The sequence below is a fragment of the Uloborus diversus genome, unplaced genomic scaffold, assembly GCF_026930045.1.
Source record: "Uloborus diversus isolate 005 unplaced genomic scaffold, Udiv.v.3.1 scaffold_635, whole genome shotgun sequence".
Lineage (NCBI taxonomy): Eukaryota > Metazoa > Arthropoda > Arachnida > Araneae > Uloboridae > Uloborus > Uloborus diversus.
Genome location: NW_026558830.1, coordinates 12,163 through 22,067, shown reverse-complemented (window position 1 = coordinate 22,067; position 9,905 = coordinate 12,163). Strand labels below are relative to the sequence as shown.

General features: G+C 31.2%; 2 non-coding genes across 2 annotated transcripts; both read right to left on the bottom strand.

Annotated features, from left to right (window-relative positions):
- Positions 1-7,251: 7,251 nt before the first annotated feature.
- On the bottom strand, positions 7,252-7,323 carry Trnae-cuc (transfer RNA glutamic acid (anticodon CUC)). Its single transcript has one exon. It is a non-coding gene; the product is annotated as a tRNA-Glu (tRNA).
- A 2,244-nt stretch (positions 7,324-9,567) lies between these two features.
- Trnae-cuc (transfer RNA glutamic acid (anticodon CUC)) lies at positions 9,568-9,639 on the bottom strand. Its single transcript has one exon. It is a non-coding gene; the product is annotated as a tRNA-Glu (tRNA).
- Positions 9,640-9,905: the final 266 nt, after the last annotated feature.

Genomic DNA, 9,905 nt, shown 5'->3' with positions numbered 1-9,905 from the left:
ATTTTTGTATGCTTTATTACTTTTTCTGCAATAAAATATTGTTTCATTTTGTGTTATGTTCTTTGGTTTATTTTATTCACGTTAGAAATAATATGAAGCTCATGCTAAGAACATTGCAGTAGTAATACAGGAACTTATTACAAGTGTACTACTATATCGAGCTGCGGCAGATTTAAACAGTGATGAAGTGTCCACATTATAAAGAACAAAAACTATGATACTTAACAAATTTTAAATATAAATAATAATAATACAGAATAAAAAAATTTATACAGAATATAAAGTCTATAAAATATTGATTTTTAAAACTCAATTCTTGATTATTAGCTCCACCTTTCACCCGGTCGTAATGTCTTTTTGAAGTAAAATGCTTGCGGCAATCATCACGACCACCATGTTCAACTGAAAAATCGCAGTTGCAAATAGTACATCTTGCATAACCTGTCTTTAAAGATGAAAAGTGGAAGTCCAAGTGCTTTTACATCAGGGTTCGAAAATATCATATTTTCGAAAATATCCGATATTTTGATATATATGTGATATTTTCAATTAACACAAACTCAAGTCTTCAAATTAATAAATGCGCAGCCTAAAATAACTCTTTATTTTCTTATATTATAATAACAATATGTAGACTTAAAATTATAGTTTCTTTTATTTTTTATATTTAATATTTTGTTTTACATTTCTATCAATTTTAATGGAGTTAATTTAGCATTAGCTGTTTTACTCATTTTTCTTCTATTAGCTACTTTTACAGTTATATGATTCAGAATTAAAAAATATGCATCTGTCACTGCACAGTCATAATACATTTACTTTTTTTCTGAGCAATGTTTAATATTTAATGGGACACTTTTATTATGAATTCAAATTGTTACGTTACTAATAATTTTATGAATATAAAATACAAGTAAAAAAGTAATATTGTATTACTTTGTTATATTATTGATGTGTTAATACATCATAAAAATATAGTACATCACTTCTTGCTTATTTTTAATAATAAATAAACAATATTACTGTGATTAATATACTTTTTATATTGAAAATACCGTAGTTGAAAAAATAAGTATAGAAAATATGATATTTTCAAAATAAAAATCAGATATATTTCGTGATATATATATATCGGCAAACCCTGTTTTACATTACTCTTTTTTTTTTTTTTTTCGTAATTTACTCTTCCACGTTAAGATAATTTACTGGGTAAAATGTTCTTAAAATTAGAATATAAAGAAACAAAATAGAATTTTCAAAAAATCGCATCGAGGTGCACACCCCCATGCTACAATCTAATTCTGTGCCAAATTTCGTAAAAATAGACCGAACGGTTTAGGCGTTAAGCGCGTCACAGACAGAGAGACTTAGAGGTTTATTTTTAGTAAAGATTAAATACAAATTGGCAACACATAAAAGTTTTAAATCATTGTGTTTTATTTCCTTGTCGGCCTACAATGAATTCGTTTATCAATCGCGTGAATAAAGATCCGTTATTAAAATCTGCTTTAAAAAAACGTTATAATTGGAATTCTATGAAACATGGAAGTTGCAAACACATTCTATCAGACGCGAAAAAAAAAATTCTCTTTATTTTGGTATCAAATTTTTAAATTTATTTTCACTGCAAAAATCGCAAAAAACCTGTTAGAGGTTTTTAATTAATATTTTCGTTAATGTCATCCAAAGATGCAACCTAGCCAAGAACTCTCTCGATCAACTCTCCTTTCGAACATTTTTTTTTTCAAAATCGATCCATCCGTTTAGGCGCTAGAGTGCCACAGACAGACACAAAGTTAGCCACAGACACGTCAAACTTATAACCCCCTTCCTTTGTGTGTCGGGGATTAAAAAACAGAAAATCGTAATTTTGGAACCCGCTTTCGTAGCGTCGTAGTTTAAAGCTGTAGTTCGTAGAAACTATGATTTTTTTGTAGCAGTTGGCAGCTCTGACTAAATATAACTTTCTTTTTTTTTTTGAGCAAACACAAATTGCTTACTATCCTCACTTGATCAAAGTTGATGTTGCTCTGATTTTTCAGATTACCTTGACTGTGTTTTTAAATAATTTTAATTGGTTCAGAATCCTTGAATATGGCAAAATAAAGCACCTGTGCTCAGAGTTATAAAAAGCGATACGAACAGGGCTAACTTTCTAAAAATGGCTGTTTGCACCTGGCTAGGGTGGACATTTTGTCATATCTGTCTTTAAAAACAATAAATAAATTCGCACTAAACACTGGGGGGGGGGGGGAGTTGTCTTATGGTCGTTTAATTTAAAGTGCTGAGAAAAACATATTTTTGAACTTTAGTCTTGATGATAAACGAACGATAACTATCTTATCCTCTCCCACTCGTTCTTCTTCTTTTTTCTTTTTTTTGTACTAAAGCATCTTTCTATCGCGTATGTAGCGTTTCCCGTGTAATTGACCGATGCAAATAATCAACTTACTTTATCTCTGCTTAGTCTGGAACTTTCCCTTTCAAATTTGAAGATATAAATAATTTTTCGTCAGTGCTCTAGTTCTTAGAAATTTCTTTTAATGAATGGATTTTTCTGTCTCTTTGAATGGGATTTGTGAGTTTTCGAATTTTAATTTTTAAAAATTGTATTAAATAAGGAAATATGTTTTTGTCTCTTCATTACAAAAAAATAAAGCAAAATATAATTTTTTTTAAATTCCAAAAGCTATTTCTATAAGCTTGGATCGCACTATAAAGTATGAAATAAACTAAGTATATATGATTTCTTGATTACAGCAAGCAAAAATTGAAGTTGATCTTATTATATGTATGTATGTTTGTATAAACTCTAAAGCGTCTAATAAAATTAAAACTAAAAAATTGAAAGAAGTAACAGCCGGCATACAGCTCTGTACGAATAGATTTTATTATACGGCCTATATTTCTTCTTTCAAACTTTTAATTTTATTGACTGCTTTAGAATTAGTATAAACATACATACAGTGGCTCCCAAAAGTGTTCGTACAACTACGACTTTCAGTGAAATTGGCCCCTATCCATTGGTTAGAATTAATATTTCGGAATAGATATTTAATTCTAAGATCTATGATCATTTTTAACAAGACTACATGAAAAGTTTTTAAAAAATATTAAGACTTATTTTTTTAAAAATCAAAAACCAAAAAGTGCCGGAAATTTTATCTCACAAAAGTCTTTGTACACTTTAAAAAGTGTCTATACATTATTGAATAATCTAACTTTTTATTAAGTTATTATTTAGTAGAGTATCATGCAGTATCAACAACACCTTTTAAACTCCTAGGAATAAATTTCATTCTTTTTTCTTTCTTTTTTTGCGTAATTTCTGAGTTAAGTGTTCAACCGCACTTTGAGTTTTACTGTTTCTAGCTCTGTTTTCGTTTCAAAGTCGTATTTTCGTAATCTAGCCACTAGATATCTCTAAATATGTTGCATTGAGTTCAAATCCGGAGATTAAGGGGGTATTTTCTAAACTTTAGGACAATTTTCGAGGCACTAGACGCAAACGTTGAAAACCGTGTGCTTCTTATCGTTATCGTGATAAAAAATAAAGTTGTTTCCAATAACCAAATTTTTGGCTAAGAGTTCAAAATTGGGTTTTAAAATATTTGAAGGAATGGCATGATTCATTATTTCATCAAAAAATTCCAAACTACCAAGTCCTGATGCTGATATGCACCCTCACACTATAACACTTCCACCGTCTTGATTAACTGATCCAACTGAGTTCTTAAGATTAAGTTCAAAAAATTTTTTCTTCAACTTACAGTTATACAACAACTTAACCAAAAATGTTGAACTCATTTTTATCTGTGAGTAAGACGCAATTGTAAAACGTTTTGAGCTTATTTATCATTGATTTTGCGACGAAAAGCGTAAGCTCTCTGTTTTTCGCACGACCAAGAAAATTTCTGCGGGAAGAGGTCCCATTTAATCCAGCTAATCAGAGAACTTGGTGAACAATTTTAAGTGAAAATTAAATGTAAAATATTTAATTTTACTCTGAAGAAACATTTACAGCACTCAAATTTGTATTGTTCATATTTTTTTTTTAACTTAAAATCTCCGATCACGCTTTGTTAACTTTGCCAGTTGACCTTTTCTTACCTTGTTTTCGGTCCGAGTCTTTTCTTAAAAGCCTTTTATCTAGCATTTTACTATGGAATGGTATAAATATCTAATTTTGAGACATTTTAAAATAATTTACCGCTACCGTGAGAAAAAAAAATTCAAATTTTGAATGGTGTTTGTTGCTTTATACGAATACCAGCCATTTTAATGTAATAAGCACAATATTAAGGAATAAATGAACAAAAAATTAAAGCCAAATGACTTTTAAGGGTCAACACAATGCAAAAATATTAAATAAACGGCATATGAAAATTTTAATCATGAATTTATTCGAAAATATTTGAGTGTACGATGACTTTTATGGCGTGTGATTTCTCTTGTCTCTTCGTTTTTTGACCCATTTCAAAAAGAAGATCCGTCAATATTTTGAAAAAAACTACTGCGGGTTGTACTTAGAATGACATAGGAATGATGTGAAAAAATATTTGACTTCGAATTTCTATTCGAATTCAGTTTCGCGTTATTTTGGTTTTACTAAAAAAATTCAAAGTGTACGAACACTTTTGGGAGCCACTGTATATTAAGATCTACTTCAATTTTCGGTTGTTGCAATCAAGAAATCATACACTTTTGATACTTTACTTTTTTTTAATACTTTTTTTTTACTTAATCTTACACTATTCATACTTTTTAGTGCGATCCAAGCTTATTCGCAACTCCAGAGCCCAAATACGCTACCTTGCGGTGATTAAAAATTCCATCGAAAAAGGTAAAACATTCCGTTGCACGTGTTTTCTTTCTGGTAAATTACAGGCTTCAGACAGTTTATGGTGTAATGTAATTTCAGAGGAATAGAAAAGAAAGCTTCCCACAAACGCGATTACAAATGACTGTCATTCACTAAACTTCAAAGCAAGTTATAAGTTCCGGCATTTGTTTGTTTTACCTTTTTGATCCGCCATTGGACTGTGGTTGCGTTGCAGCGCCCCCTGTAGTTTATTGGAGTTGTGAATAGAAATAGTCTTTAGAATTAAAAAACATTTTTTGTATTTTATTTTAAAGTTTTTTGGTTTTAAAATTAATTTGAAATGATAATTTTTGAAAGGTAAAACATATTTTATTGTTACCTATCCTTATTCGGAAAAAAAAAAACCGGTACGGACTTTCATTTTAATATAAATGTATTGCGCATAAAAAAAGAATAACTTTCTTTCTTTTTTTTTTTCATTAATCTTTTTTCAGTATTGCTGGTTTGTATGCTCGAATTTAAAAACTATTTTGTTCAAGAATAGTGAAAAAATAAGAGCTTTTAAAAGCGCCCATATAGCCACATATACTCGTATATGATTGCTTAAGTTCAGCCTTGAAACTGACTCTTTTAATTTATTGACAACTCATGTATTGGCAAAAAAAAAAAGAGAGAAAGAAATTCGCAACTCCAACGAACTATAGGGGGCACTGTAGTCACTGTCTAATGGCCGACTTAAAAACTAAAACAAACGCATGTGGTAACGAAGAAAATGCTAAAAGTGTTGTGATTTTTGTTGTTATGTATGATTTTTTCGCTTTATTCATTTGAAAAGATTTTTCAAAGTCTTTTGGTTCTTCTGACCCATATAGAAAGAGATTAGAAACCAAAAAGTATTACGAAAGTAAAAATTAATGCAAAACACACAGTAAGTTGTTCTGAAGCAGCCATTTTCACGATGTTGAATTCGGAATTCATAAATTTTTGGTTCCCTTCGAACGGCATTTTCATTTTGTACCGTTTTTTCTATACATTAGTACATATTCAGTTCAGTTTCGTGACATTTCCGGCATTTTTTGACATTTTTGTCACATAGTGCACATACGTGGCAGACTGTCAAGAGTAACGTTTAACACTAGATAATTTATTTCTATGACCATATGATTGGATATCTAAAGAAATCATGCATTTAATTCATTCGTCATGGAAATGATTTACCTGATATGCGAAATCTTGTCAAGATACATTATTCTTTCACACAATTTTAAAACCATAATCCTATAAACAGATTTTTGGCGAACTTTTATTTTTTATTGTTCAAATTCTTAACGTTCTTTCTGGATTTTTCAATCTGTTCTGCGATAAATATTTTCAAGAAAATTTATTTGCATACTGTCTATTTCAGTAGGATACTGTAGTAACAAAGGTTATTTAAATCATTTATGTGGAATTAGGTTAAGGAAAAGTGTCCAGTCAATGTTGTTAAGTTCGTTTTTTTTTTTTTCATCGAATTGAAAAACTGATATTTATTCAAATTCACTCAGAACAAAATAAATAAAATGTGTACTCACAGTTTATATATGGTGGTAGTTTTCTTTTCAGTTGATTGACCATTATTTCGTTTTACTTATCGAATTCTGTAAGCTTACTATCATTTTATTCCACTCATGATAAAAATTAAAAATGGTTTAACTAAAAACGCGAAATCTCGCCAAGGCTACTTTGCTCGCACAATACTAAAACTATAACCCTAAACAAATTTGGCGAAACCTTTCAGCTGAGAATAAAAAGAATCAAGTAAATTCTTTCTCCGTTAAACATTTTTCATTTTGTTCTACGATAATAAATTCAAGAAAATATTTTGCATACTGTCCATTCCAACTAAATGCTGCTGTAAAATATGATTAGTTAAATTAATTTAAGATTAAAAAAAACTCATATTCTTACAAATTCATACAAAACAATAAAAAATTTTACCTGGTATAACGTTATCCAATTTTGTTAATCCAGAGTTTTCTTGTTTACGCTTCCACCATTTAATACTTTTTTGAAAGAAATAAGGAAAACTAACATTATTTTGAGAAGCTCGAGAATACTACTAAGGGACGAATTAATTTCTGTAGCTGAAAGCAAACTAAGGCACATCGATTGCGTTAATAAATACTCAGAACAAACTGCCTGTGTTTACGTCAACAGACACACGTGGAACGCAACGTGACAATGTTTTAGTTCCATCGGCTGTTTTGTAAATCACCGCAAGGTAGCGTATTCGAGCGCTGGAGTTCCGAATTTCTAGATACGCTCCGTTTTAACTTTAAAATTTAGGAAAAGAGTCAAAATGAGTACTGCTGCGACTTGGTAATGATTTGTTGCTTACAATTTTATTGCAAAAAATTGTGTGTGATGAGAAATTTTATACGAAAATTATTTTCCCACGCCGGGAATTGAACCCGGGCCTCCTGGGTGAGAGCCAGGTATCCTAACCACTAGACAACGTGGGATCTATGATCAAAGAACTGAACCAATTATATAAATTAAATTTCCGTCTAAGTCTTGCAAATGAGGTCGGTTCCAAAATTTTAAAAGTATTTTTTTTTTTTTTTTTTTGTGAAAGAGCATGCTTCAAAACATAGGATCTGACCATTTTTTGATAAATTCGTTTACGTTTAATATTTTTTTAAATTACATAAATCGGAGCTCTTTCATTGTTTACGGCTTCTGCTGATGACATCACGAATGATGAAATGCCATTCACAGTGTAATATATTTAATTCGCATCTTTACTCACGTGTATTGTCAACGATATGGTTGGTTATCAAGCGTAGAGCGCAATTTTAATTCGCTGCTTGATTATCATAACGTGGAAACGTAGTAGAAAGATGCGGCAAAGTGCATCATTTGTGACGTCATCAAGACCACGCCTTGTTTGAAAAATCGGACATTTCAAAAAAATAATTAAAAAAAAAACTGTTGGGAAAATGAAAATATTTTCTGGGTCCATGTTTTTTTTTTTTTTTTTTGCTCATTCTATCCATTTCAATGACTAAAAGTTGTGCTTTTGACTGAAGGAAACCACCCCATTTTCCGTACGTTAACCAAGTTTTCAACTTTACTTCATTATGCTTTAAAAAAAGCATTATTGTTTGAATTTGTGTTCGGACGTCATTTCGCTCACACTGCAGCATTGATGAGATACTTCGTTCACGGGAAAGATGGATTTTGAACCCTTTGAAAATGACAGGCCGACATTTTGGTTTTAAGGCATCTTTGGATCCAACCACGTTTCTAGTATTTATTAATACGTTATAATATTCGTTGGTTCCTATCTCGTAAAACAATTGATGTTAAGTTAAGTAAAATGTCACATAAGGTAAATCGAGAAAGGTAACTTAGTTCACAAATTCAGCAAACATGTATCGGGAAAGTTTACTGTAATGAACCTTATTTTCACAACCTTATTTATTTTTAATTTGTATTAATTAAATCTTCTTTATTTTAAGCTTGGGCACCAGTTTTCTGCAACGAGGCTTTTGCACAAATACTAATTTTGTCCCCCGACAATTTCGGAACCAAAATGTCGGATGAGTCAGCTCCCCTTATGTAGTGGCCTAAGGGGCCATTCATTAATTACGTAAGGATGATTTTGACAATTTCTGACCCTCCCCCCATGTAAGGGTACGTAAGATTTTTCATGCACCCCCCCCCCCTTCTTACGAAAGATTCCATTTCGATTTTAAAAAATTACGAATCTTTTATTACTGAAATAGTTGTTAAATTCACCATCATTAGATTAAACCTTTTTATGTAAAGAAATATTTCCAAAATCTAGACTGATGTTTTCTCGACATTTCTTTGTATATGATGCGATACTAATTAAAAATAAAACATGCCATACATAGTGCGATTCTTTTACACTAATTCATTCTTTGTAAAACAAATAGAAAAGAGCTCATCCTAATATGTTTTTTACCTTCCAGACGCAAATGAAATACGATCCCTGCCAAATCACTTGACCACGTGATTTCTAATGTAAAATATCGACTTGGAAAATATTACGTAAGAATGGGTTTGATACCCCCTCCCCCAAAGTAAGGGTATGTAGTGATTTTTAAACCCCCCCTCCCCCTCGGACGTAATTAATGAATGGCTCCTAATATGGATTAGATGTAAACAAATAAATGCGCCATTTGGCGACGCCACTCACTTGGTCCCAAGCAAACGGCGAATATCGAATAATATATTGCTATTTTTTTTTCCAAAGAAAAATCCCCCCAAAATGCCCATATATAGACATGTTCGTGAACTTTCGGTCCTATCTTCTCCGTGAACAGAATTTTTTCTTCCGGTATTAGTTATTTTCTGAATGTTAAATTTTTATTAAAATTTTTTTGAGGCATGCATTACTTTAAAATATTTTGAAGCTGTTTAATCAATCAATAATTGGTGAAAAGCAAAATCGTATTCTCACATGAGTCTATAAAGGAAAAAATGATGGAAGTAATAGACGTGCTTCAAGTTTTCAAGAAGTAATGAAAATTATGCAAAAGAAGCCGTCGAATACTTTGCACAGTGAAATGAGTAAAAATATGACAACGTGTATGCATGAACAAAATACAAGCGATTGAAAAAAGTTTTTTTTTTTTTTAAATTCTTTTCATTGTAGTTATTTGTACGTGTAGATATGTTGTCATATTTTTACTCCGTAATGAAAATGGTTCACACATAAAATAAAATTTCTATCAACCTTCCCACGCCGGGAATTGAACCCGGGCCTCCTGGGTGAGAGCCAGGTATCCTAACCACTAGACAACGTGGGAGACGTTAACTGTTGGATACGATTTTTATCGGAAAGTTTAAAGCAGTCAGGAAACCTCTTTTTTGGCCGATATATCTCAGCATCCCGCCCCCCTCCCCTATGTTTCCCCAGAACTGCCTTTGATAAAACGACAATTTTGCCTGAAATATTATCTACGAGAAAAAATATTTTTTTAATTGTCGCTCCCACTCTAACATCTCAAGGGTCCTCCCACAAAATAATAAAACAATGCTCTAAATTTTTCGTGTACGTTTGCAAGGGGGGGGG